Source organism: Dipodomys merriami, unplaced genomic scaffold (genome assembly GCF_024711535.1).
Source record: "Dipodomys merriami isolate MVZ:Mamm:240054 unplaced genomic scaffold, mDipMer1.0.p SCAF_277, whole genome shotgun sequence".
In the NCBI taxonomy this organism is placed as follows: domain Eukaryota; kingdom Metazoa; phylum Chordata; class Mammalia; order Rodentia; family Heteromyidae; genus Dipodomys; species Dipodomys merriami.
The window spans coordinates 364,097-391,421 of NW_027204237.1; the positions used below are offsets into that span (position 1 = coordinate 364,097).

At 43.7% G+C, this 27,325-nt stretch overlaps 1 protein-coding gene and 1 long non-coding RNA gene across 3 annotated transcripts in view; one reads left to right on the plus strand and one right to left on the minus strand.

Moving 5' to 3' along the window:
* LOC138837837 (nuclear transcription factor Y subunit gamma) overlaps nucleotides 1-24,766 on the minus strand; it is a 79,752-nt gene extending 54,986 nt beyond the window's left edge. Inside the window, exon 1 of one of the 2 annotated variants that reach the window (XM_070036837.1) lies at nucleotides 24,554-24,766. The gene's annotated coding sequence lies outside the window, so the exon portion shown is untranslated. Of the gene's footprint in view, nucleotides 1-24,051; nucleotides 24,067-24,553 lie in introns of those variants that run through there. The other variant, XM_070036838.1, reaches the window with a different exon arrangement.
* LOC138837838 (uncharacterized) lies at nucleotides 24,316-25,147 on the plus strand. The gene is made up of 2 exons (XR_011375467.1): nucleotides 24,316-24,459; nucleotides 25,006-25,147. It is a non-coding gene; the product is annotated as an uncharacterized lncRNA (long non-coding RNA).
* The last annotated feature ends 2,178 nt before the right edge of the window (nucleotides 25,148-27,325 follow it).

The window sequence follows — 27,325 nt, forward strand, 5'->3', positions numbered from 1 at the left end:
GAGGGTGAGATCTAAGGATCATGGTTCATGGGAAGAAAAGTCCATGAGCCTCCATCTCCAATTTATTAGCAAAAAAGCTGGAATTGGAGATGTGGCTCACATGGTAGAATACAATTATGAGCAGAAAATGTCAAACAAAAACTCAAGACCCAGAGTTCAAGACCCAGATCCAGCATGAAAAGAAAGAAGGAAGAAATAAAGAGGAAAAAAGGAAGAAAGGCTGAAAGGCAGGAAGGCAGGCTGGCAGGAAGGAAGGGAGTCACCACTATCTGAGGCATTTAACAATCTCCTTAAATATACTTCTTCCTGTCAAAGCTAATATCCTAGGTCTAAGCTAAAATGTACAGTTGGGGCTGGGAAGGTGGCTCAGTGGTAGAGTGCTTGCCTTGCATGCCTGAGGCCCTGGGTTCGATTCCTCAGCACCACATAAGCAAAAAGAAAAAAGCGGAAGTGGCGCTATGGCTCAAGTGGTAGAGCGCTAGCCTTGAGCTGAAGAGCTGAGGGACAGCGCCCAGGCCCAGAGTTCGGGCCCCACGACCGGACCCCACCCCACCCCCAAAAAAAGATAAAATGTACAGTTGTTTTGCCAGGCAGGTGAGAGATCTTTTACAGAAATTCCTAGTTTGACTTTACCTTAGCACTCCTTGTAATATGTAGTGATTTCAGCAGAGGGCTGGAATAGAAGCAAGGGTGATCTATCCTGCTTATGACTTTGCCATACTCTTCACACCTCCATTCATCTTCCACTATTAAATGAAGCAATTTCTGAATATGAACTAACATCAAGTTCTATGGTATGTGCTTTATAAGCTTTACCTCTCTAATTTTCACAACTCTCATTTACTTGTGAGAATGAAAGAGGTTCAGAGAAGTAAATTAACTGGCCCCTAGCCATGTATGTACATGTAAAGTCAGGCCCCATCCAGAGTGCTCTCTACTCTATCACACTGACTAAGACATGGAACACATCAGGATATGCCATAAAAAATTCTTAGGGGTGTGTGTGTGTGTGTGTGTGTGTGTGTGTGTGTGTGTGTGTGTGTGTGTGTGTGTGTGTGTGTGTGTGTGTGTGTGTGTGTGTGTGTGTGTGTGTGTGTGTGTGTGTGTGTGTGTGTGTGTGTGTGTGTGTGTGTGTGTGTGTGTGTGTGTGTGTGTGTGTGTGTGTGTGTGTGTCTTAGGGTGTGTGTGTGTGTGTGTGTGTGTGTGTGTGTGTGTGTACCACAGACCATTATATCCAACTTCACTAATTGAAAAAACAGAAATCTAGCTTATGTTAAATTTGATTTTCCCATTAGAGACCTAGTTAAGTATCTAACAAAATAGGATCCTATAAGTTGATGCAAATTTTATTGCTAAATTATTAAGAGTCAGTTGTTACTGATACTTGCAGTTTATCTAGACTTGGAACAACTAAATTGTTAACAACAGTATATATTAAAATATTAAGGGATTTTGTGAGGCAATTTCACTATGGCATTCAAAGAAGAATTTGATTATGCTAACAGGATGTGTTACAGGACAGTTCCTGAAGCCTCAAAGTTACAGGTAAAAATTTTTTTTCAAAAGTTTAGCCCACCAATTTGGAATAGCCATTCCCAAGAGAAGACCTACCAAACCCTCTTCTTTCTCTACCCCATCTTCTTCATGCTGGGGATCAAACCCAGAACTATACTTATGATAACCAAACACTCTACTGAGGTACAACCCTGACCCCTTGGCTTTTTGAGACAAGGCCTCACTATATAGTTCCCAGGCTAGCCTTGAACTTTCCATTCTCCTCCCTCATACCCTGGAGTGCTAGGATTTCAGACCTGTACCACCATGCCCAGCCTAGAGCCTCTCAATACCAAACCAGCAAGGGACAAATCAGCTGCAAGAAGGTAGTTCATTTCTGGGATAAGGGCAGAAGAATAAAGAAAACATGCTCACAACTATACTATACACAGCTGCAAAACAACTAAGCAGAGTTAAAATCAGAGCTAATTTCAAACTCTAGTTTGAAACACTGTAACTAAACCTGAGTCTCAGTTTGCTTATCTGTAATATACAGATATTACCAACGATATTACTGAGTAATCATAGGATTACATTAACTAATATATGAAAAATATTTTTACTGTGCTAGAATAAGCACTTAAAAATATATTTAGGCGGGGCTGGGAAGGTGGCTCAGTGGTAGAGTGCTTGCCTTGCAAGCATGAGGCCCTGGGTTTGATTCCTCAGCACCACATAAGCAAAAAGAAAAAAGCCGGCAGTGGCGCTGTGGCTCAAGTGGTAGAGCGCTAGCCTTGAGCTGAAGAGCTGAGGGACAGCGCCCAGGCCCAGAGTTCAGGCCCCATGACCGGACTCCCCCCCCAAAAAATTATATATATATATATATATATATATATATATATATATATAGAGAGAGAGAGAGAGAGAGAGAGAGAGAGAGAGAGAGAGAGAGAGAGAGAGAGAGAGAGAGAGAGAGAGGGGCAAGCCTGGGAAAAAAACTAAGCAAGACTCTTCCTTCAACTAAGTCATATGTGGCTGGGTATGCCTATGGTCTCAATTACTTAGGAACATTGGTAGGAGAATTTTTCCCTTAACCCAGGTCCCAGGCAAAAACACAACAGCCTACCTGAAAAATAACTAAACCTTTATAAAGGCTAGGGTTTGGCTTAGTGGTAGAATGTTTGTCTAACATGCATGACGCCTTGAGCAAAAGAAGCTCAGAGTCAGTACCCACACCCTCAGTTCAAACCCCAGGATTGGCAAAGGAAAAAAAAAAAGGCTAGGGGTATGGCTCAAGCAGCAGACTACCTGCCTAGCAAGCCCTGAGTTTAAACCTCAATCACACAGAAGTAGAAGCAGGTAGGTAGGGAAGTAGAGAGGGGAGGGAGGGAAGGAGGGAGGAAAGGAAGGAGAAAAAGAGGGAGTGTTAAGTATCATTTAGTCCTGCATCCTCGTTTTACAGAGTTGCTGAGATACAGAAAAGAGACATGACCTTCATTAAGGCACAAAAGCTACTTTGATGGAATGTCTTTTCTATCACCAGCATACCCTGAAATTTGGTGGCAAACAATTCTTCCCTATAAGAGGAAGTAGAGGAAGACTTCTAGCTGGCACTAAAAATCTCCAGTTTTTATGCCAGAAATCCATGTCTTTCACCACCAATCCCAGCTGAAGTCTGTATTGTTCCAAAGCGTGCCCTTCAACTCTTGCTTTTTTTGTTGTTGTTGGTGGTGGTGGTGGTCGTGGGGCTTGAACTCAGGAACTATGTGCTGTCCCTGAGCTCTACAGCTCAAGGCTAGAATTCTACCACTTTAGCCACAGCACCACTTTCTGGTTTACTAGAGGTTAATTGGAGATAAGAGTCTCACTGACTTCCTGCCAAGGCTGGCTTCAAACCATGATCCTCAGATCTCAGCCTCTTGAATACTTAGGATTACAGGTGTGTGCCACCAGTGCCTGGCTAACTCTTGCTTTTTTGATGTAGCAAACTAAATCAATCGTGTCCTTTGCTCCCCTGTAAAGGTCTTCCACAAAGTTTTCATTAGTTCTTAGCTGTTTGCAAGAAAAACATTTCATTTCCTATTTCTCATGAACAGTTACCATAGTAGAATTCAAACCAGTGGGAAAAGAATTCAAATTATTCTTGAATTTCCATTTGGCAGGCTGACCCATTCTGTTACTGTAGCTTTCTCTTTTCTAGCTGTCATTACTGTGGACCAGGGCTTCAATCTATGGGACTCCAATTCCCGTTCTTCCCTTTTCCGGATCTCAACAGCCCTCTACAACAGACAAAAGCATCTTGTCATCTTAAAAATTTCAGATTGTGGAGCTGGGAAGGTGGCTCAGTGGTAGAGCGCCTGCCTTGCATGCATGAGGCCCTGGGTTCGATGCCTCAGCCCCACATAAGCAAAATAAAAAAGCGGGAAGTGGCACTGTAGCTCAAGTGGTAGAGCGCTAGCCTTGAGCGGAAGAGCTGAGGGACAGCGCCCAGGCCGAGTTCAGGCCCCACAACAGGACCAAAAAAAAGAAAAACTTTCAGATTGAAAGTGGAGGTGTGGCTTACGTGGTAAAGCAGAAAAGCTAGGTGAGAGCCTGAGGAACATAGTTCAAACCCCAATACTGGTGAGTACACATGTGCACATGCCCACAAACACTCAGATCACTGAGACAAAACAAAAGACTTGATTACATAGTTCAAGCTTCAGTGCTCTAAGGCCAGAAGGCTGATTCTTTTTTTTTTTTTTTTTTTTTTTTGGGGGGGGGGGGGGAGGTCGGGTCGTGGGGCCTGAACTCTGGGCCCGGGTGCTGTCCCTCAGCTCTTCAGCTCAAGGCTAGCGCTCTACCACTTGAGCCGCAGCACCACTTCCGGCTTTTTTCTTTTTGCTTATGTGGTGCTGAGGAATGGGAACCCAGGGCCTCAGGCATGCAAGGCAAGCGCTCTACCACTGAGCCACCTTCCCAGCCCGAAGGCTGATTCTTTTATCTTAGCTACCTACCTACTTACCAACTGTATGATCTTGACCAGCTACTTAACCATTCTTAAGTTCATGTATAAAAAAAAAAAAAACTGATTTACAGCAGTGCTGAGGCAAGTAAAAGCATTTAGTATACCTGGAATGTAGCAGATGCTCAATAAGTATCTAAATACAGCCTCTACTGTAGCCCTCACAAAGATTATAATTACTTTGTAACACATCTTTATTATCAGAGGATTTATTGAAGTTAGCAATTGTCTTACTTTATGTCTATATCTCTATAGACAGACAAAGATAGATATCCCAGGGATCACACAAAGACATAAATCAAACCCAATTTTAGCCACAGTGACAATGAAATCACAGTATTGGGAATTGAGGAAAACTAGAGAGATGTCCTTTCTAAATGGATAACCACAAACAGTACATGAAAAGGGCCATGGTTAAGAATACCAGTTTGTTCAAGGGAATAAAACTAGAACTCAATCCAAAAGCCACCAAAGTCCTGTAACACATGGAGGCTGAACAACACACTGCTGAATCACGAGTGGGTCATGGGAGAGATTAGAAAGGAAATTCAAATGTTCATGATATTCAACAAAAATGAGCACACAAATTACCAGCTCCTCTGGACACAGCAAAGGCAGTACTCAGGGGCAAGTTTATAGCTCTGAGTTCCAACAATTTAATGAGACATCTGAACCTCCTTGAAAAAGAGCAGCAAGATAAACCCCAATCCAGTAGACGGAAAGAAATAATTAAAAATAAATCAGAATTAAATGAATTAGAATCCAAAAAAACTATAGAAAGAATCAACAAAACAAAGAGTTGGTTCTTCGAAAAAATTAACAAAATTGACAGACCCTTAGCAAATCTTATCAGAAAAAGAAGAGAACACACCCAAATAAATAAACTCAGAGATGAGAATGGAAACATCACCACAGAAACAATCAAGATTCAGAACATTATAAGGGAATACTTCTCAAAACTTTATGCTAATAAGTTTGAGAACTTGACAGAAATGGACCTTTTCCTAGCAAATATTGACATGCCGAAACTAAACCAAGATGAGTTAAACCATCTTAACAGGCCCATATCAAGCATTGAAATAGAAACAGCAATAAGAGACCTCCCATCTAAGAAAAGCCCAGGACCAGATGGCTTTACAGCGGAATTCTACAAGGCCTTCAAAGCAGATACCAATACTCCTCCAACTCTTCAATGAAATTGAAAGTTCACTACCAAATTCATTCTACGAAGCAATCATAATCCTCATCCCAAAACCAGGCAGGGACTCATCAAAGAAAGAGAACTATAGACCCATTTCTTTGATGAACATTGATGTAAAACTTCTCAACAAAATTCTGGCCAATCGACTTCAACAATTCATCCAAAAAATCATACACCACGATCAAACAGGATTCATTTCAAAGCTGGTTCAATATACGTAAATCAATTAACATAATTCATCACATCAACAGGAGCAAGGTTAAGAACCATGGTTATCTCAATAGATGCAGAAAAAGCATTTGACAAGATCTAACATCCCTTTATGATGAAGGTTCTGGAAAAATTAGGAATCCATGGAACATTCCTCAATACAATAAAGGCTGTATATGACAAACCTACAGCCAGCATTATACTTAATGGTGAAAAACTAAAGCCATTTCCTCTTAACTCAGGAACGAGACAAGGATGTCCACTCTCTCCACTTCTCTCCGATCTAGTATTAGAATGCCTAGCTACAGCAATAAGACAAGATGCAAACATAAAGGGGATCCAAACAGGGAAAGAAGAAGTAAAACTCTCCCTCTTTGCAGATGACATGATCTTGTACTTAAAGAATCCCATAGAGGGGCTGGGAAGGTGGCTCAGTGGTAGAGCGCTTGCCTTGCATGCATGAAGCCTTGGGTTCGATTCCTCAGCACCACATAAGCAAAAAGAAAAAAAGCCGGAAGTGGCGCTGTGGTTCAAGTGGTAGAGCACTAGCCTTGAGTTGAAGAGCTGAGGGACAGCGCCCAGGCCCAGAGTTCAGGCCCCACGACCAGACCCAAAAAAAAAAAAAATCCCATAGACTCCACTCCTAAATTACTCAAGCTGATTCAAAACTTTGGCAAAGTAGCAGGGTATAAAATTAACCCTAAAAAATCAATGGTTTTGGGCTGGGAAGGTGGCTCAGTGGTAGAGCGCTTGCCTTGCAAGCCTGAGGCCCTGGGTTCCATTCCTCAGCACCACATAAGCAAAAAGAAAAAAGCCAGAAGTGGTGCTGCGGCTCAAGTGGTAGAGCGCTAGCCTTGAGCTGAAAAGCTGAGGGATAGTGCTCAGGCCCAGAGTTCAGGCCCCACGACCGGACCCCCCCCCCAAAAAAAAAAAAAAACAATGGTTTTTCTGTATGCCAACAATGAGAAAAGTGTGGCTGAAATTAGGAAAGCAACTCCATTCATAAAAGCCCCACAAAAAAAAAAAAAAACCCTAGGAATTAACTTAACCAAAGAAAGTGAAGGACCTCTATGATGAAAATTTTGAAAACTTGAAACAGGAAATCAAAAACTCCCATGCAACTGGATTGGAAAGATCAACATTGTGAAAATGGCAATACTTCCCAAGGCTATCTACAAATTCAATGCAATACCTATCAATATTCTAACCTCATTCTTCAAGGAAATACAAGAGGCAACCCAAAAATTCATATGGAACAATAAAAGACCCCGAATAGCAAAAACGATCCTCAACAGAAAGAACAGTGCTGGAGGAATATCAATACCAAAATTCAAACTATACTACAAAGCCATAGTAATCAAAACAGCTTGGTTCTAGCACATGAACAGACCTCAGGACCAATGGAATAGAATTGAAAACCCAGAAATGAACCTACAGACCTACAGCCATCTAATCTTCGATAAGGGAGCTAAAAAAATAGAATGGAAGAAAGACAGCCTCTTCAGTAAATGGTGCTGGCAAAATTGGTTAACTACTTGTAGAAAACTAAAGCTAGATCCTTATATATATATCAACTCCAAATGGATCAAAGACCTCAGAGTCAAAGCAGACACTCTGAAAACATTACGGGATGGAATAGGAGAAACCCTAGGTCTCCTTGGCACAGGCCAAAATTTTCTTAATAAAGACCCAGAAACACAACAAACCAAAGAAAGGTTGGACAAATGGGATTGCATGAAATTGCAGAGCTTCTGCATGGCAAAGGACATAGCTAGCAAAATCAATAGAAAGTCCACAGATTGGGAGAAGATCTTCACTAGCCATACAACAGACAAGGGTCTCATATCTAAAATATACCTGGAACTCAAAAAATTAAATCCCCCTACAACAAATCCTCAAAGAAACAACTGCCCAATAAATAAGTGGGCTAAAGACTTACAGAGAGGGCTGGGAAGGTGGCTCAGTGGTAGAGCGCTTGCCTTGCATGCATGAGGCTCTGGGTCCGATTCCTCAGCACCACATAAGCAAAAAGAAAAAAGCCAGAAGTGGCGTTGTGGCTCAAGTGGTAGATCGCTAGCCTTGAGCTGAAGAGCTGAGGGACAGCACCCAGGCCCAGAGTTCCGGCCCCACAACTGGACCAAAAAAAAAAAAAAAAAGACTTACAGAGAAACTTCTCTAAAAAGGATGGCCAATAGACACATGAAGAAATGCTCAACCTCTCTAGCCATAAAAGAAATGCAAATCAAAACAACATTGAGATACCACCTCACCCCAGTTAACATGGCTATAATCAAGAACTCTAATAACAACAGATGCTGGAGGAGATGTGGACAGAAGGGAACTTTACTGCATTGTTGGTGGGAGTGTAAACTTGTTCAACCACTTTGGAAAGCAGTATGGAGGTTCTTCAAAAGACTCCACATAGAGCTCCCACATGACCCAGCAATCCCACTTTTGGGCACTTACCCAAATACTCACAAACAAGACTACACTAAAGCTACCAGCACGACTATGTTTATTGCAGCCTTATTTACCATAGCTAAGATATAGAACCAACCCAGATGCCCTTCAGTAGATGAATGGATCAAGAAAATGTGGTATATATACACAATGGAATTCTATGCTTCCATCAGAAAGAATGATATTGCCCCATTTGTGAGGAAATGGTTAAGACTTGGAAAAAATTATATTAAGTGAAGTAAGCCAGGCCCAAAGAAACATAAGTCCCATGGTTTCCCTTATTTGCAATAACTAGTATATGTCTGAGTCAAGCAGAAAAAATCAGTTAAGTTGATGTTAGGGAAATGAACCTTTAGATATGTATTCAAATGTTTTTTTCTTTCATGCGATTGTTTCTAACATATTTATAAGATGATTTCTTTGTTGCTTTGTATGTCCCTCCCCCACAGTATAACCCCTGCTTTCACTGTATTTGATGTTGTTATAATTTGTGGAGGGGAAGGGAAAAAACAAATCGTTTAAATAGGGATACAGGTGGAACCATTGCAACAATGAGACGTACAAGTCGTTATGTCGAAAAGGAACTTTACAACTTTGGTGGGGGGGAGGGGGAAACAAAGGAGGAGGCTACAATACTTGATAAGAAATGTACTCATTATCTTGCCCATGTAATTGTAACCCCTCTGTACAGTATTTTCACAATAAAAAAATCTAAACATGAAAAAAAATTAAAAAATTAAAAAAAAGAATACCAGTCTGTTGCCGTAAGTACTTCATTCTTTAAAAGAAGCATCAGACCTAGAACAAATCATGGTAAGTGAGGTAAGCCAAGCTCAGACACACAAATGGTGCATATTTTATCTCATATGCAGAAGCTAGATCTAAAATACACTGGGACATGATCAATTGTACAGGACTCTAGGCATTGACATACAGTGAGACCAAAGGAAGATACTATTAGGGAAGGAACACAAAGGTGCAATGTCTGTGTGCCTCGGACCACATAATACTTATAAAATGAACTCTAGGAAATGGAAACAGGACGTATTTTCTTTGTTGTTTGTCTTGTTTGTTCATTTATCTATGTTTGGGAGGGTAGGAAGGGAACAGAAACGGAGGGGCGAAGGGTGAACAAATGCAGCAGTGGTATTCACTAGACACTACCTTGAAAATGAACTATACAACTTGCAGGTGGGGACAGGAGGAAAAAACTGTGAGAGAGCTAGGGAAGGTGTGACATTGTCCAAAAAGAAATATACTCTTTACCTGACTTGTGTAACTGTAACCATTCTGTACATCACCTTTATAATAACAAAAATAAAGAAAGAAAGCATCAAAGCAACTGGTTTTCTTTGTCTAACAGTACTGGTATCCATATTCAGGGACTCAAGTTCACTAGACACTCCAATCTCTGAGCCATCTGCACATTTGTTTTTTTTTTTGTTGTTGTTTGTTTTTTGTCAACGGTTGTGGGGCTTCTACTTGGGACTTGGGCACTGTCCCTGAGCTCTTTTGCTCAAGGTTAGCGATCTACCAGTTTGTGCCTGGGCACTGTCCCTCAGCTCTTCAGCTCAAGGCTAGCACTCTACCACTTGAGCCACTGCACCACTTCCCAGTTTTCTGAGTGGTTTATTGGAGTTAAGAGTCTCATGCCGGGACTGGCTTTGAACCGTGATCCTCAGATCTCAGCCTCCTGAGTAACTATGATTACAGGCGTCAGCCACCAGCACCCAGTGCACATGTTACTTACTTTTTAGGGAGGGCCACAACAGCTGTCCAGGTGCATGACTGAACCATGATCCACTATGATCCCATCATAGCTAGGATTACAGGAACGCATAGCCATTACCAAGCTTCTGTTGAGAATGAGTCTCATGTACTTTTCTGCCCAGGCTGGCCTGGAACTATGATCCTTCCCTCCTTATCTCAGCCTTAGCTGAGTATGACAATTACCCACCTCCGAACACAGCTACAGGTTAGGCAATGGTCTTATGTGTAGACCTGTTTACTTCTAATCACAATCCAACCTCAGCCTTCAAAGGTGTGAGACATAAGCTCCTGGCTCAAGGCTGTTGTTTTGTTTGTTGGGGGTGGGGAAAGTGTTTCTGTGTGTCATACTATGGCTTGAACTCAGGGTCTCATGCTCTTGCTTAGCTTTTGGTTCAAGGCTGGTGCTTTACTACTTGAGCCATACCTCTAATTCTGACTTTTTACAAGCTAAGTGGAGATAAAGAGTCTCTTGGATTTGTCTGCCCCTGCTGGCTTTGAACCACAGTCTTCATATAGCAACCTCCTGAGCAGGATTACAGGCATGAAGCACTCTTCTTTTTATTTGTGTTTTGTTTCTTGGTGTCAATCCTGGGGTTTGAACTATCCCTGAGCTTCTTTTTTGCTCAAGGATAGTACTCCACCACTTGATCCACAGCTCCACTTCTGGCTTTCTTTTTGGTGGAGATACGAGTCTCATGGACTTTCCTACCCAGGCTGGTTTAGAACCATGATACTCAGAAACACCTGAGCAGCTAGGATTACAGGCATGAACCATCTGTGCCCTGTTTCAAATCTGTGGGTTTTTTTGTTTTTGTTTTTGTTTTTTTGTTTTTTTTGGGTCCGGTTGTGGGACCTGAACTCTGGGCCTGGGCGCTGTCCCTCAGCTCTTCAGCTCAAGGCTAGAGCTCTACCACTTGAGCCACAGCACCACTTCTGGCTTTTGTCTTTTTGCTTATGTGGTGCTGAGGAATGGAACCCAGGGCCTCAGGCATGCAAGGCAAGTGCTCTACCACTGAGCCACCCTCCCGGCCCTGTGTTTCGTTTTTTGTTTTTTTTTTAATAAGTCATAAATACATTTTTTAAAAGGTCTACCAGATTACAGGCTTGTTTTCATTTACTCCTAAACAACTTCCCAAACTAAACCCACCTCAAAGTAAAAAAAAAAAAAAAAGTATCAGTACATTTTCAAAAGAAGGTGAGCTGGGGCCAGTGGCTCACACTTGCAATCCTAGCTACCCAGGAGGCTGAGATCTTAGGATTATGGTTCAAAGCCAGCCCAGGTAGGGCAGGAAAGTCTGTGAGACTCTTATCTCCAATAAACCACTCAGAAAACTGGGAAGTGGTTCAGTGGCTCAAGTGGTAGAGTGCTAGCCTTGAGCTGAAGAGCTGAGGGACAGCATTCAGGCCCAGAGTTCAAGTCAATCCCCATGATCAACAAAAAAAAAAAAGAATCTGGCAGGCTTAGGAAGGTACTAGTAGTAGACTGCTTGCCTAGCATGCATGAAGCCCTGGATTCAATTCATCAGTACCACATAAACAGAAAAAGCTAGAAGTAGCACTGTGGCTCAAGTGGTAGAGTGCTAGCCTTGAGCAAAAGAAGCTCAGGGACAGTACCCAGGCCCTGAGTATAAGACCCAGGACCAGCAAAAAAAGAGAGAGAGAGAGAAAAGAAGAATCTGACAGTTCTGAAGATAATCCCCAAAGAACACCCAGAAATATTGTGAGCAATGAACATCATTAGAATAAAGGAATTAATTCAACATTGGTGCTTAGTAAATGGTGCTCAAGTAATGCATGAAGTAACCAGTAAATGACACTATATGTAGATGACAATTCCAAATTATTTTTAAAAAATATATTCTTCACAGCATAAAGACCAATGAATGGAAATTTATTCTAGCAGAATCTACTTCCGCTCTCAGATCTGTCCAAAGATAAGAATAAGACAAGCTGCCTACAAAGCTATGAATGGGATTGTCAGGCACGGGCTGCTTCAATACTTGACAAGGATACATGAAGACAGAAAGAGAAAGAGCAGCTATGTCTTTTCAGTTAAATGTATTTATATTCTAATCCCTCCTCCTCACTACTTTTGAGCTGAGCAACAACATACTAGTTATTTAAAACCCCACTGGGGCCAGCCTCCTATACTATAAAATATCATACAAGGTTGTAAAGAGTAGGATAACTTAATTTGTTCAATAAACACTTATAATCTAGACAATATAATTAAGCCCTTGATCCTAAACAAGACATAATCCCTGTCATTCTCAAGGAAAAGGCTAAAGTCTTGTAAGGAAGACAGTTAAAAATAGGTATCCACAGAGATGTTTTAAGAGTTACAACACAGCTGGGTGCAGTGGCACCCACCTGTAATTCTAGCTACTCAGAAGGCAGAGATCAAGATACCCTAGAAAAAAACTTTTGAGATTTTGCCATCTCAATAAAAAGTTTCCCATCTTAATAAAAAGCTAGGCACAGGACTTCACACTTCTGGTCCTAGCTACATGAGAACTATAAACAGGAGGATCACAGTCCAGGCCTACCCAAGCAAAAAAGTGATGCCTTATTCAGAAAATAGAAGCAAAAAGGTATAGGGGCATCATGGCTCAAGTAGTAGAGTACTTGTCTAGCGTGTGTATAGGCCCTGAGTACAAATCTCAGTACCACCAAGAAATAAAAGAAGATTTACAAGACAGATGCAAATATATAATGGTATAGACGGACATAAGTGGAGGACCTCACCTTAGTCCTATCTAAATGTAAGGCTGGCTATTTTAAATCCTAAGAATAGGAGCCTACTAAAACAAATCAACTGTATGCAAAAAGGCTTGGGAAGGCTGAAATTTAGTATGGTGGCAACACCACATTAAAAGTTGAAATACTAGGGTCTGAGAAAGTGGCTCAGTGGTAGAGTGCTTGCCTTGCATGCATGAGGCCCTGGGTTCGATTCCTCAGCACCACATAAGCAGAGAAAGCCAGAAGTGGGACTGAGGCTCAAGTGATAGAGTGCTAGCCTTGAGCTGAAGAGCTGAGGGACAGTGTCCAGGCCGAGTTCAGGCTCCACGACCAGAAAAAAAAAAAAAAAAAAGTTGAAATACTAAATCACCATACTAAAAGTTGAAAAGTAAATGAACAGGAAGCCAGGTATGATGGCATACACCTATAATCCCAGCAGTCAGAGGTTGAGACAAGAGGATCAAGAGTTAAGGTTTCAGCTATATAGCAAGACCATATCAAGAAGGGAAAAGGAAAGGAATGAGAAAGAAAGCTCAGGGAAAGAAGGAATACAGAAGGGGAATTAGAGGGAAGAAAAGGAAGGATAGGAAAAAAAGGAAACAAAATATTAGGAAGATGGTTTAAAAAAAGGCAGTACAACTCAGTGATTAATACATGTGTAAGATAACAACACTGCTTAATAAACAATGACAGCTGCTATTATTATTATTATTACTACTACTAACTGAATCAAGTAACTTTTGAAGTCATATTAGTCCTAAGAGTCATTTTTGGGACATTTAAACTTGCTCCAAGGAGTCTTTTCCTATTATATGCCAAGCTATCCTATAGAGCATGGTTCTTTTTAAATTCATAAACTACAAAAGAACTGCTCATCTGGGCTCCACTGGACACCATTCATAACATGAGATGGTCTCACAAACAAGCTTCCATGACTAAGTAAGGCTGATAACACTACACTACATGATATCTATTCTCCTCCTCCTTAAAGGGTCATATGGCACATGAGCACAAAGGCTCTTTTCCCTTCTTGACATAGTCTTGCTATGTAGCTCAGACTGACCTTAACTCTTGATCCTCTTGTCTCAGCCTCTGACTGCTAGTATTATAGATGCATATCTGGTTTCCTGTTCATTTACTTTTCAACAACAGTTGAGTAAAGAAATACATTTCCAGCCAGGCATTGGTGGCTTACAGGATTTTTATAGGGCAGTGTAAGGCGTCTTGGTCACTGCTAGCTAATAGGGTTTAAATGGGGATTGCTCAAGAGGGAACAAGAGTTAAGAGCAGTGAAGGAAGCTTGTGGAAGGACACCTGTTTACAGAAGCAGAAATGGCTGGTTATCTCTTGCTCAAGCAGGGCTTTTAAAATGTATTCTGGGGCTGGACACCGGTGGTTCATGCCTGTAATCCTAGCTACTCAAGAAGCAGATTGGTAGAGCGCTAGCCTTGAGCTAAAGAGCTGAGGGACAGCACTCAGGCCCAGAGTTCAAGCCCCACAACCGACAAAAAAAAAAAAAAAAAAAAAAATTAAAGGAGCAGAGATGTGAGGATTGTGGTTCAAAGCCAGCCCAGAAAGTCCGTGAGACTCTTATCTCCAATTAACCACTAGAAACCAGCAGCCGAGTCCAGTTCATCTGTGTCTTTCTCCCAGTGTAAGGATCTTCCCATTCAAAGGCAAACAGTGGTTGGCTAGCTGGAGCCACACAGAAGCAGAAAAAACATCCTTCAAATCTAAACAGGTAAACTACTTTGCTTGTGGTAGTAGAAAGCTCAGCAGAGGCACTCAACAGGATGGCACTGCTGACAGCTCATAGGTCCTATGACAGGTCAGTAGTCTTTTCTTCCTGCCTTCTTGACAGGCAACTGTGGGATTTCCATAAATGTCATTCAATCAGTATTCTTGCATCCTTAAAATTGCTCCAAGTGGGACTGAATCCCCAGATGTTTCCCTCTGCACTGGATATTGTCTCTACCCAACAGGAAGAGCAGACAGCCCCAGGTTTGAGATCTACCATTATGGGTGCATGGTGGCAAGCCAGACCTAGATGGTGGGCAGAGGGGAAGAGCTCCTCAACCCAGACATCAGTAATCTCCAACATGCAGGTGGGCTTCACCAGGTCCCACTCCTCCTGGTGGTGGAGTTGCCATTTATCTTCTGTTAGCACAGGCACTGCCATGATGAAGGTGTTTGGTTCTCTCAATGTAAGACTTATGCCTGCCCACTACCCCTTAGGCCCCATGAAGGTGACTTGGGCTCCAAGTTTTGTTAGTACTTCTCTTTCCAGCAGGGGAATTGGGCATTCTGGCACATCCAAGAATTCATGAGTTACCATGTGTCCTCCTAGCTGGCATGTCCAGGGTCAACAGAACTGCCAGGTAGTTAGGATGACAGTAGCACTGACTATGACCCTGAGCTTAGTAAGTGAGATCAAGGTCTGGTGACCACGGAATGTTCCAACACCTGTACCTGCCATAAGTCACTGATGGCCCCCTACTTTCATTTTGACCATGGTCTCTCTGGGACCTGTTAGTAAGGAGCTGGATCTTCCCAATCTGACTCGATTCCAGCTATACCAGTGAGGTTCTGGGTCCCTCATTCCTGTTGCCATTTTGTCTTCTTCCCTAAAGCAATTTTGTTAGGTCCTCGTGTTGATCCCCTATGGTGAGGAATTCATTCTTCCAGGTGCCTGTCTCCTTGCAATACACATATTGGTCATGTTAGAGAAGGGTCCTTCTATTGGGTCTCCCCTTTTGTGGTGGGGCTGGCAGCTTGGTCAGGTCTGGTCTTCTCAGTGCTGCAGCCAATAACCTTGGTTTTCATTCTTCTATTGACTTCCCACTTGGCCTCATAGTTTCAATTTACAAAGACCTTGTTTGCCTTTTCTACCAGCTAGGTGGTGTTCATCCTAGGTAAGTCTTCAAGTTTCTATAGTTTCCAGAAACTACAGCATATGATTGGCCATGTAGAATGTATTGATCATTCACTGGTTTTCTGGTACTTCTGAGTCAAAAAGAGTGTACACCCAGAAGGCCTTACACAGTCTCTCATAGAAGTCAGTTGGTGACTCCTTTAATTTCTGGACTGCTATGGTTTTGGACTTGTGGTTGGCTTCTTAGCTCCCATGTAGGAGGGCAGTGTGATAGTGGTAGAGGGCACCTCATCCATCTGCTGTATTGATGTCCCAGGCAAGCTGAGCATTGGGGGACACTTCTGTCACTCAAGCTTTGGCATCGAGGGTTCCTGCCTGGGTTCCTTCAAATCAGTGGCAAGCTTCTGTCAGGACTTCATCGTCACTGTTCCATGCTGAAGAATGTCAGAAGGATCTGGTAGCAATCATCTCAAGTAAATTGGTAGGTCTGGAATATGAACTCTAGGTGGTCAATCATAGCCTGGGGCTTCTCTGAATATGACAGGGTATGATTTCTCAAGTTTAGAAGGTCAGTGCTAAGTAAAAGATAGAGCACCTGTGCTGGACCATGCCATCAGCACTGATCTGCTGTGGTCCCTGCAATTCCCAAAGAGGCATCTGAAGGGCTATGGTCAGAGGGGCTGGTGCTTGGTACGAGCAAAGGCACTGGCTCATGCAGACTTGGGCTTTGGGACGGGAGGCGGGGGGGGGGGGGGGAGGCTTGGGAAGCCATCCAGGTTGGGATGCTGTTGAAGGGTTGAGGGGGACTCACTGAGGGCAGCGGGATGTCAGTATTAGTGGCTCTGTGGCACTATGCTCTGGGGGCATACAGCAGGGCATAAGTGGTTCATCTTCTGGGTCCCCTTGCAAAACAGACTTTGGTCTTTGGGATTCTTTGTCTGGGTCACAAAAACTGTGCTCTGTCCCTTTTCATTGGCACAGAACTGGACCCAGTGGGGAACAAGGTCTAGGCTATCAGGAGCCAGTGTTGATACAGGGAAACTGATCTGGGAGTCCAGGGGTTCCTATTAAAACCTGATGGATAGCCCTGACAGTAGGTACCTCCAGGGTACCTATAGAGGGCCACCTAATCCCCAAAGCAGGCCATTCCAATTCACATCACATGCACTATTTTCCTAGAGACATTCTGGTCCCATAGACTGCAGAAAATCCCTTTCTGACATGTTAAAGCATATACTCTAGGACTGTAGGTTTTGAAAAACTTCTGCCATGAGCCGGGCGCTGGTGGCTCACGCCTGTAATCCTAGCTACTCAGGAGGCTGAGATCTGAGGATCGAGGTTCAAAGCCAGCCCAGGCATGAAAGACCGTGAGACTCCTATCTCCAATAAACCACCAGAAAACCGGAAGTGGCGCTGTAGCTCAAGTGGTAGAGCGCTCGCTTTGAGCTAAAGAGCTGAGGGACAGCGCTCAGGCCCAGAGTTCAAGCCCCACCACCAACAACAACAAAAAAACTGCCATGCTGGTCAAAAGTACTCCCTATGTCCTACTCTATGTGTCTTCCCCTACCTCCTTGCATCAATAGCACGAAGACAAGATTGGATGCCCCTTCAGAGAAGAAACCAATCAGATGTCTGCATGGCCACATCCAGAAGGAGCTTAGCTGCCTCTTGGCATCAATGGTGGGATCAGCCTGTAACTCTGGATAGGACTGCTCCAACAACACCTTAAGCTATAGGAGAATCACAATGGGATAGCAGAACAGACTCATCCAGACTCCACAGCTTTTGACCATGGATCCAGAAACAGGCACAAGCAAGTCAGGCCTCATTCACATGCACATTCACCTATAAGAGGTTATTACAGTTCCACCCCCATTTGGAAGTCCCTGGCCACTGGAATTCCTTTCAGAATTTCCTGGGTAATGATTAAACTCCCTTTGATGGGACCCAAAGACTAACTTTCCCTGGGGGCTTACTGAGACAAGTTGCCAGGCAAGTTGGTCCACTTCTTGGAGTCCAACTAGGGCAAGACTACCCAGAGGGTTGGAACTCCAGGGTGAAGGAGGATCCAGAATACCATCAGGTGGAGTATCTCTCTTTCAATCCAAAGTCCCTTTCTACTCCTGAGCAGTTGGGCCAGAAGGATTAGAATCTCTCTAGGACTGAACTGGGAATGTGGCTTAGCAGGAGAGTGCTTGCCTAGCATGCATGAAGCCCTCGGTTCAATTCCTCAGCACTACATAAACAGAAAAACTGGAAGTGGCACTGCTGTGTCTCAAGTGATAGAGTACTAGCCTTGAGCAAAAGAAGCACAGGGACAGTGCCCAGGCCCTGAGTTCAAGCCCCAGGACTGGCAAAAAAAAAAAAATTTTTTTTCACTGGGACCTCCAGAGATGTTGCAGGAAGATAGACTAGAGTGAAACCAAGCTACACTCAGAGAAGTAGAAGTCTGGCTTATTTGCAGCCCCAGATGAGCTCACGCTGGAACTTCTGGGTCCCAAGTAGCAGTGTTACAGGGTTTTTATAGGGCAGTACAAGGGGTCAGGTCACAAGGGCTACTAATAGGTGGGTTTAAATTAAAGGTTGCTTAAGTGGGAACAGCGGATAGGGCAGTGAAGGAAGCTTGTGGGAAGTCTATTTACAGAAGCAGAAATGGCTGGTTATCGCTAGCCAAAGTGGGACTTTTGAAATGGGTCCTAGGTTTATCACTGGTACAACTAGTAACTTCCTGTCTTCTGGGCCTGCTGACCTACGCTTGTTTTGAATAATTTTTCCTGTTCAAGGGCATATACTACTTAATTTACTAGCTCTTTTGGTTTTAAAATAGATACAATATGCTAGTGTTGGAGGAAGGTTTTCCTAACACTGGGCAAAGACTCTTCCTTCAGAACCCCGGACAATTTATGGCTTCTGAGTTTAGAGATAACAATAATTAGGTATTGTGAAAAAACTTCAAAACTCCTATTTTTAAGCCTATGACATGACACAAAATATATTCTACCCTAGTATCATTTCTTAGGAGTTATCCTATTCCTCCTCTTTCCACTCTCAAGAACTATGGTTCAAACCCATGAACTAACTACTTAAGGAACAGGCTATCCTGGAATCCTAATTTTTAAGGATATAGATCTACTCTAACTGGTGACTATCCATTTAAAGAGGACACATTTATATACCTTAAACATGAAGGGGGGCTGGGAAGGTGGCTCAGTGGTAGAGCGCTTGTCTTGCATGCCTGAGGCCCTGGGTTCAATTCCTCAGCACCACATAAGCAAAAAGAAAAAAAACCTGAAGTGGCGCTGTGGCTAGCCTTCAGCTGAAGAGCTGAGGGACAGCACCCAGACCCAGAGTTCAGGCCCCAAGACCAGACCCAAATAAATAAGTAAATAAACATGAAGATTCAAATTTAAACCTAGATTGAAAATATTCAAATGCAAAGGTTAAACTCTATTTCATCTCTCGCTCTAAACTGCAACTGAAGGTCTATCCATGAGAAAGTTCTGACTTTCTAAAAAGCAACAATGGATTTAGAACTAATCTGTGGAAATTGGGAAGTCTCAAAATGGAAATATATACCCCATACTGAAAATGGGTTTAGGTGCTGCCTCACTGTACCAGGCACAACACTGCTACAACACAAAGTGTGAAAAGGGGCCACACATCTTGCTACCTGGCAAGAATTTTTCAGGCAGAGATTTCTTCCAGCTTACTTCAAAGAAAACATTGCCCAGGTAACTACAGTTCACATACACCAAACTAAGTTATACTGCAACTGACAATATGCAAATCTCTCCTTCTGGATAGAAGGGTAATACTGGTGGTTCTAAAAAAATTTTTGGTGGGGGGGAGAGGCGGGAATCAGTCATGGGCTTGAATTCAAGGCCTGGGCACTGTCCCTGAGCCTCTCTGTGCTGAAGGCTAGAGCTCTACCTATCACCTGAGCCACAGCTCACTTCTGGTTTTTGAGTGGCTAACTGGAGATAAAGAGTCTCACAGGGACTTTTCTGCCCAGTCTGACTTCAAACTGCAATCCTCAGATCTGTCTCCTGAGAAGCTAGGATTACAGGTGTGAGCCACCCGCACCCAGCTTGGTTGTTCTAATTTTAAAAAGCACTGCTTTTAGCAAATATGAAAAAGCTTTCATTTCATCAACATCATTATCACTCAGCAAATGGAGATTAACAGATCATGAGACAACTGTTCCCTGAAACAAACCATCCTACTACTTGGGAATTTAAAAGTTTAAGACTGACCTTTTCATTGGCCAACTGAAAATCAGTTCCTAAGACACAATAGCATAACTAAATTATTTCTTTCATATCAATGGGGAAATCTTGATGCACGTAACAGGAGGTAATTGCAAAAGACCTTCTCTGGCAGTCAGAACAGATTTTATGCTGTTCCAAACAGAAAATATGTGTTCTCTCATCTATTATGTCCACTCAGTAATAGGTACCTACCACACACTACTGTATTCATGTGTTAGGTAGGTATTATTGCCTCTACTTTACATAGGTTTAAGAAACTAAGACAGGGCTGGGAAGGTGGCTCTGTGGTAGAGGGCTTGCCTTGCATGCCTGGGTTCAATTCCTCAGCACCACATAAGAAAAAAGAAAAAAGCCAGAAGTGGCGCTGTGGCTCAAGTGGTAGAGTGCTAGCCTTGAGCTGAAGGACAGCGCCCAGGCCCAGAGTTCAGGCCCCGAGTTCAGGCCCCACAACCGCCCCCACCCCAAAAAAAAAAAAAGAAAGAAAGAAACTAAGGCACAGACAGAAAATACTCCGGCACATACACAAGGCAAATGCCCTGAAGAGACAGAACTCCTTCTTAGTTTTGATTACAAAACAGAAACAACCCCTCCCAAAGGCACTTTGTGGTCAAAGTTTTTGACATCCATTTCCTCCAGCAATTCATCTACTTGAATTATGTTGGGTGCTTTGAGTCTCTGTGGGCAAACACTCAAATGACCTGTAACCTTCCTAACTTGTTGCAGTTCATACATGAAAAACTGAGTAAACAATGAAAAGACATCAAATAACTCACAATCAGTTTCCTCTGAGAACAAGAAATAAAATGTAACAACTTGCTGGCTAAAGAATATTCTTCCTCAATTTTACATATGCCTGAGGCTAGAGTAAACCTCAAGGTTATCTGTAATCCTAATAATGTTCTCTGCCTTTATCACTCTGGTAGCCTCTTGAAGTAACTTTGTTAGTCACCTCTGGCGATACATGCCTTAATCCTAGGACTCTGGAGGATCACAAATTGGAGGTGATATACTCTCTAAGAACCACCATTGTCACAACAGACACGAAAACAAAGAATTGTCTCAACAAGGCAAAATTTACAAAAATCGGTAAGAAAGCACACAGGGGCAGGCAGGCTACTCCCTATTTATCCCTAACACAACAGGCCTGCCCCTCTGCTTTGATTGGTTGGACTCAGGTTCACAACCTGTTCGTGATTAGCTAGTTTGAAGAGGGTAAGGTGCATTTATATAAGGTGATCATTAAAAGACTTAGAAATAAAATGAACAGTACTCAAGCTATCTCAAAGCATAACCACATTCTCAGTTTCTTGAACAATCTGAGGTATGTCTTCTGAGACGTGTCAATTCTAGCTTGGAACAACAAGTTAAAGCCTTATTATTTCAAAAATACTTCCTTATTATCCCAAAGCAGTTATTTTCCTTTCTTTACTTGCTGACACTGTCTCAGCAGGATAAGCAAAAAGAGCTAAGCCACCAGGTCAAAGCAGGAACTTTTAAGCAATCCACTTTGATAGAAAAGAAGCCTTTTCTCACAGAGGTCAGCATGACTACTTGTAATCCTAGCTATTCAGGAGGTGGGAAATAAGGAGGAGTAAGATTTAAGAACAAATAGGGTGCTGATAGTTCATGCCTGTAATCCTAGCTACTCAGTGACTGAGATCCGATGATGGATATTCAAAGCCAGCTGTGGCGGAAAGGTCTGTGAGACTCCAGCAAATGGTAGGCTAGAAGCATGGCTCCTTACCATCTTTTTTCCCTGTGTCACCAGGTGCACACCATTTCACCCAGTCACTGTGCTTCCCCTGGAGCTACAATAATAGGCTCAACATTGCACCAAGCCATTCATTCGCTGAGATGGAGTCTCATAAACTTTAGTGCCCAGGCTGGCCTCAAACCATAATCTCCTGACCTCTACCTCCCAAGTAGTAAGGATTACAAGCTTGAGTGACCATGCCTGGACACTTAATAAACAACACTCATTCAGGCCTTGCTGGCTCACACCTGCCTATAATATTAGCAACTCACGAGACTGGTATTTGATTATCACAATTTAAATCTAGCCCAGGCAGATAAGTCCTTGCCACTCTTACCTCCAATTAACCACCAAAGCCACAAATGGCTCAAAGTGGTAGTGCACTAGCCTTGAGCACAAAAGCTGAAGAATAGAGCCCAGACCTGATTTCAAGCCCCAAGAGCAAAAGAAAGAAACAAAGGAAAAAGAAATAAGATAATCTACTTGGAATGCCATGTACCTGAGGGATGGCTCAAGTGGCAGAGTACCACTAGCACAAGACTGAATTCAAAATGCCAGTACTGCCAAATTAAAAAAAAAAAAAAAAAAAAAAGCCAGGTGCCAGTGGCTCACGCCTATAATCCTAGCTACTCAGGAGGCTGAGATCTGAGGATGGCAGTTCAAAGCCAGCCTGGGCAGGAAAGTCTGTAAGACTCTTATCTCCAATAAACCACCAGAAAACCAGAAGGAGTGCTGTGGCACAAGTGGTAGAGCACTAGCTTTGAGCTGAAGAGCTGAGGGACAGCGCCCAGGCCCAGAGTTCAAGCCCCATGACCGACAAAAAACCAAAACAAAAAACAGGAGACAGTCCCTTAGAAACAAGCTCTCTGGGAATTTGACTAGAAGACTTACATTCAAAGTTTAGGTAGAACTATGTGTTTTGGCACTAGGAAAATAGGTTTCAATTCCAGCTTAAGTATTTACTGAGAGAAACTGGACATGTATCTGCAATTCTCATTCTCTACTAACTTCCCCTTCACTCTTGAAATTGAGTTGCATATTCACATAAGTGACCAAATTTTGAAAAACACAGCTGTTTCTTGAAATTGTTATGAAAATGTAAGTGCAACATCTATCTAAAGCTAAAAAGAACCACTTAAAGACTAGAAAAAGAAGTTTACAACAAATGCTTCCACGAACCCCAAATCTTGAGGAGGAGCAAATGTACCAATACAAGCAACAGTTCAATGGAAAAGGAATGAGCCCCTTAACAAGCCAACTCTAATAAACTTGACTGAAACAAAAGCTTTTTGAAATAGGAACCAGAAAGTGTTGACAAATCCTCTTCAGGCAAGATGCAAGATGGTATGCATTGGTTTATTTTATTGGGGGGAGGGAGGGTTACATAATCAAAGTTCAAAGTACAGGACTGAGGACATTGCTCAGATGGTACAGAACCTTGTCTGGCAAACATGAAGTCTTCAGTTCAATCCCCAGGACCAAAAAGAATTGAATACATATGAGAATTTCTTTAGGCATATATAAAAGGAAAAAAACCAAGATCCATAATCCCTAGTTAGCTCTTCCTCCTAAGGGGGAAAAGAACAATATCCACTAACAGTCAAGTACATAAACAGAGCTGGAAAATACAGCACTGACCTATATGTATCCTTTCTAGAACAGAAAACTTTCATTCACATATCAAAACTGGGATGGTCTTAAGATCCAAGATCTCTAACTGCTCTTGACATATATCTCAAGTATGCAAACTTTCCCCAAAACGCTAGAAAGTTCTGCATTAGATTTTCTCACTTATAGCTAATAGTACTTAACACTGTGCTTAAGCTTGGCACCAGTCACTCGTGGATCAAATAGTATCTAGAATCCCTCTCTCCCCAATTACCTGGATCCTAGCATCATATCCCAGGTGTGGTAAGTGGACTCCAGGGCTCTGTCAAAAACTATGGGTTTTTTTGTTTTGGGTTTTTGGGTTTTTTGGTCTGTTTTTGAAGCTCACACTCTACCACAAAATCCCTAATCTGTTTTGGTCCCTGGAGCTCAAATGCCCTTCTCTTCCCATATCCAGTACTACAACCAGAGATTTCAGAATCACTACGAATGAAGTGACACTCCATGCCTGCCACCCCTTGATCTGGAAATCCTTTCTCGATCCTTAAATCAGGTGCCAGGATTTCCACGCCTGGGAGGAACCTCAGAGTCTTGCATGTCCCTATCCTGTACATGTATGTACCAGGGAGAACGCCTCTAGGATTAGAAGCACACCCCATTGCAGGCCATTACCCAGGTCACCGCCAAAGGGCCTGCCAGGCCACCACCCTCTCCTGGGATTTCCAGCTTCGACCCTCCAGCCTCCTCCTCACGCCTCCACCACAAGTGCCATGGCCCCCACTAACTACCCCAACCCAAGCCCGGCCCGTCCCCACAGCAGCCCATCCAGCATCACCCCCAAGGCCGCAGCCGTCGCGACCAATAAGGTGTCAGGTCCGCGGCCTCCCCGCCACCGACCAATCACGAGCGAGCCCCCCCGCCATCGCCTTCCGCCAATGGGAGAAAGCCCGCGGGCCCGGTCGACCAGGCGCACCGGCCCCGGGAGCGCGGCGGCGGCGGAGGCGACTGAGGAGGGCTCGGCGACAACACAACATGGCGGCAGCAGTGCGGAGCGAACTGCAGCGGCGGCCGCGGAGGGAAGTGAGGTCTCCGCCGAAGGCGGGAAACGCTTCCCCTCCCCTCCCCCCGCCGCGCCCCCTTCGCCCTCCGTCCCCAAGCTCCCGCGCACTCACACCTCAGCTCCGGGGTCTAGGGAGGAGCAGGAGCCGCCCCCGCTCTCCTGCGGTGTCCGGCAGCGCAGAGGCCCGGGCACGGCCGAGGGGCGGGGAAGCGTGTGTCACGGAGAACGGAGCGCGCGGAGTGGGGTCACAAACAAGATGGCGGCCACGCCGTTCGCACCGTCTCTCCTCTCCCCTCCCCCTCCCTGGGCGCCTTGACTTCCAGTATTGTGTGGTGCGCAGAAGCTGAGTGGCCCGAGGTCTCGCGAGAATTGGGGAGGAATGACTGTAGGCCGGAGTGAAAGGATTGCTTTGAGTCTCCTGGCTCCGCCCCTTTCTCTCGGGCATCCGGAGGCGTTGCCGGGTGACCTCTGCGGGCGTTCTGCCCCGGGGATTTCTGCAGAGCGCTCGATTTTGAATTTTAGAGAATAAGAGATTATAGTTTTGTTTTGTTTTCTTTTCTTTTCAGTTTGGAGAGGAAGAAGGATGATGAGGAACGAAGGAAGACCTCGGTTGCCCGGTTGAACCTGTCGTTTAAAAAGATTGCTATCTGAGATTTGGGAAATTATGTAACCACTTAATCACAATAAAAAAAATTTTTTAAAAAAAGATTGCTACCGCCGGGCGCCTGTGGCTCGCGCCGGTTACCCTGGCTACTCAGGAAGCTGAGAATTTAGGATCGTGGTTAGAAGCCAGCTCACCTCCCCCACTTCCCCTACCAGCCTAACAGGAAAGTCCATGAGACTCTCACCACCAGTTAACTACCAAAAAGCCGCCTAAAGTGGAGTTGTGGCTCAAGTGGTGGAGTGCTTGAGCAGAAAATCTCAGGGACAACCCAGCCCCCAAGTTCAAGCCCCAGGACTGGCAACAAAAAATAAAAAAAGCTACAGCCAGCTGCTGATGGCTAGTACCCAAAATTCTAGCTGCCTGGGAGATTAAGATATGGAGATGGTGCTTCCATGCCAGCCCTTGCACAAAAACCTGTGGGACTCCACCTCTGGTTAACCAACCTAAAAGCTGGATAGGAGGCTTCATTCAAGTGGTAAAGTGCTAGCTTTGAGCCTGAGGCCTTGAGTTCAGGCCTTGATACTGGCACACACAAAACCACAAGCAATATCAATTCAGAGCACTTAACACCAAAACGTAATGATATGTAATTTTTTTTCTTGGCAGAGCTGAGGACAGAACTTAGGGCCTTGCAGGGGGAGAAGGGGGGAGATGGGGAGGGATGGGAAGGGAAACAGGAGGAGGCAACAATGCTTGATAAGAAATGTACTCATTAACTTCTTGCCCATGTAATTGTAACCCCTCTATACGATATTTTCACAATTAAAAAAAAAAAAAAAGAACTTAGGGCCTTGCACTTGCCAACCAAGTGCTCTTGTACTGAGCTAAATCCCAGCCCTACAATTTTTTTTAAATGTATTATTATACAGGTGATAAACACAGGAGATATATTTACATGCATCAGGTAATGAGTACATTTCCTTTTCTACAGTGTCATCTGTTCCCTCAAGTGCTCTTCCACTGAGCTAAATCCCCAACCCACCCCCCTCAAAAAAAAAAATATAGGGCTGGGAAGTTGGCTCAGTGGTAGAGCGCTTGCCTTGCATGCCTGAGGCCCTGGGTTCGATTCCTCAGCACCACATAAGTAAAAAGAAAAAAGCTGGAAGTGGCACTGTGGCTCAGGTGGTAGGGCACTAGCTTTGAGCTGAAGAGCTGAGGGACAGTGCTCAGCCCCAGAGTTCAGGCCCCACAACCGGACCAAAAAAAAAAAAAAATATATATATATATATATATATATATAACTACTAGGACAAGAGAATGGTGGTATACATCTGTAACTCAAGCACTGGAGAGGCTGAGCCAGAAGGATCATGAGTTTGAGGCCAGCCTGAGCTATAGAACATGACTCTTGTCTTTAAAAAAAAAAATGAAGTGGGGCGCCAGTGGCTTATGCCTATAATCCTAACTACTCAGGAGGCTGAGATCTGAGGATCTCAGTTCAAAGCCAGCCTGGGCAGGAAAGTCCATGAGACTCTTATCTCCAAATAACCACCAGAAAACTGGAAGTGGTGCTATGGCTTAAGTGGTAGAGTGCTTGCTTGCCTTGAGCCTAAAGAGCTCAGGGACAGTGCCCAAGCTGAGAGTTCAAGCCCCATGACTGACTAAAAATTAAAAAAAAAAAAAATGCCGGTCTGGGAAGGTGGCTCAGCGGTTGAGCGCGCTTGCCTTGCATGCATGAGGCCCTGGGTTCTATTCCTCAGCACCACATAAGCAAAAAGAAAAAAGCAGGAAGTGGCGCTGTGACTCAAGTGGTAGAGCGCTAGCCTTGAGCTGAAGAGCTGAGGGACAGCACCCAGGCCCAGAGTTCAGGCCTCATGACTGGACCCCCAAAAAAAAAAAAAATGCCAGCCCTGTATTTGATTCTTCAGTACCACATAAACAGAAAAGGCCTGAAGTGGCACTGTGGATCAAGTGGTAGAATGCTATCCTTGAGCAAAAAGAAGCTCAGGGATAGTGCCCAGGCCCTGATTTCAAGTCCCAGGACTTGCAAGGAAAAAATTGCCAAGAATGACGAATTATGGACATTAGTTTTTGTCATTTGAATGAATGCAGAGTGAAAAACATAAATGAAGACAATTGGAAACCACAGTTAAAGTAACCATCTACTTTTTCATCCTTCTGTCTCTCCATGTTCTCCTAATATAAAGCATTAGTAGTATTTCCATTTCACAGGTAGGAAGACTAAAACTCAAAAGGGTATAGCAACTTGATCAAAACTCCAC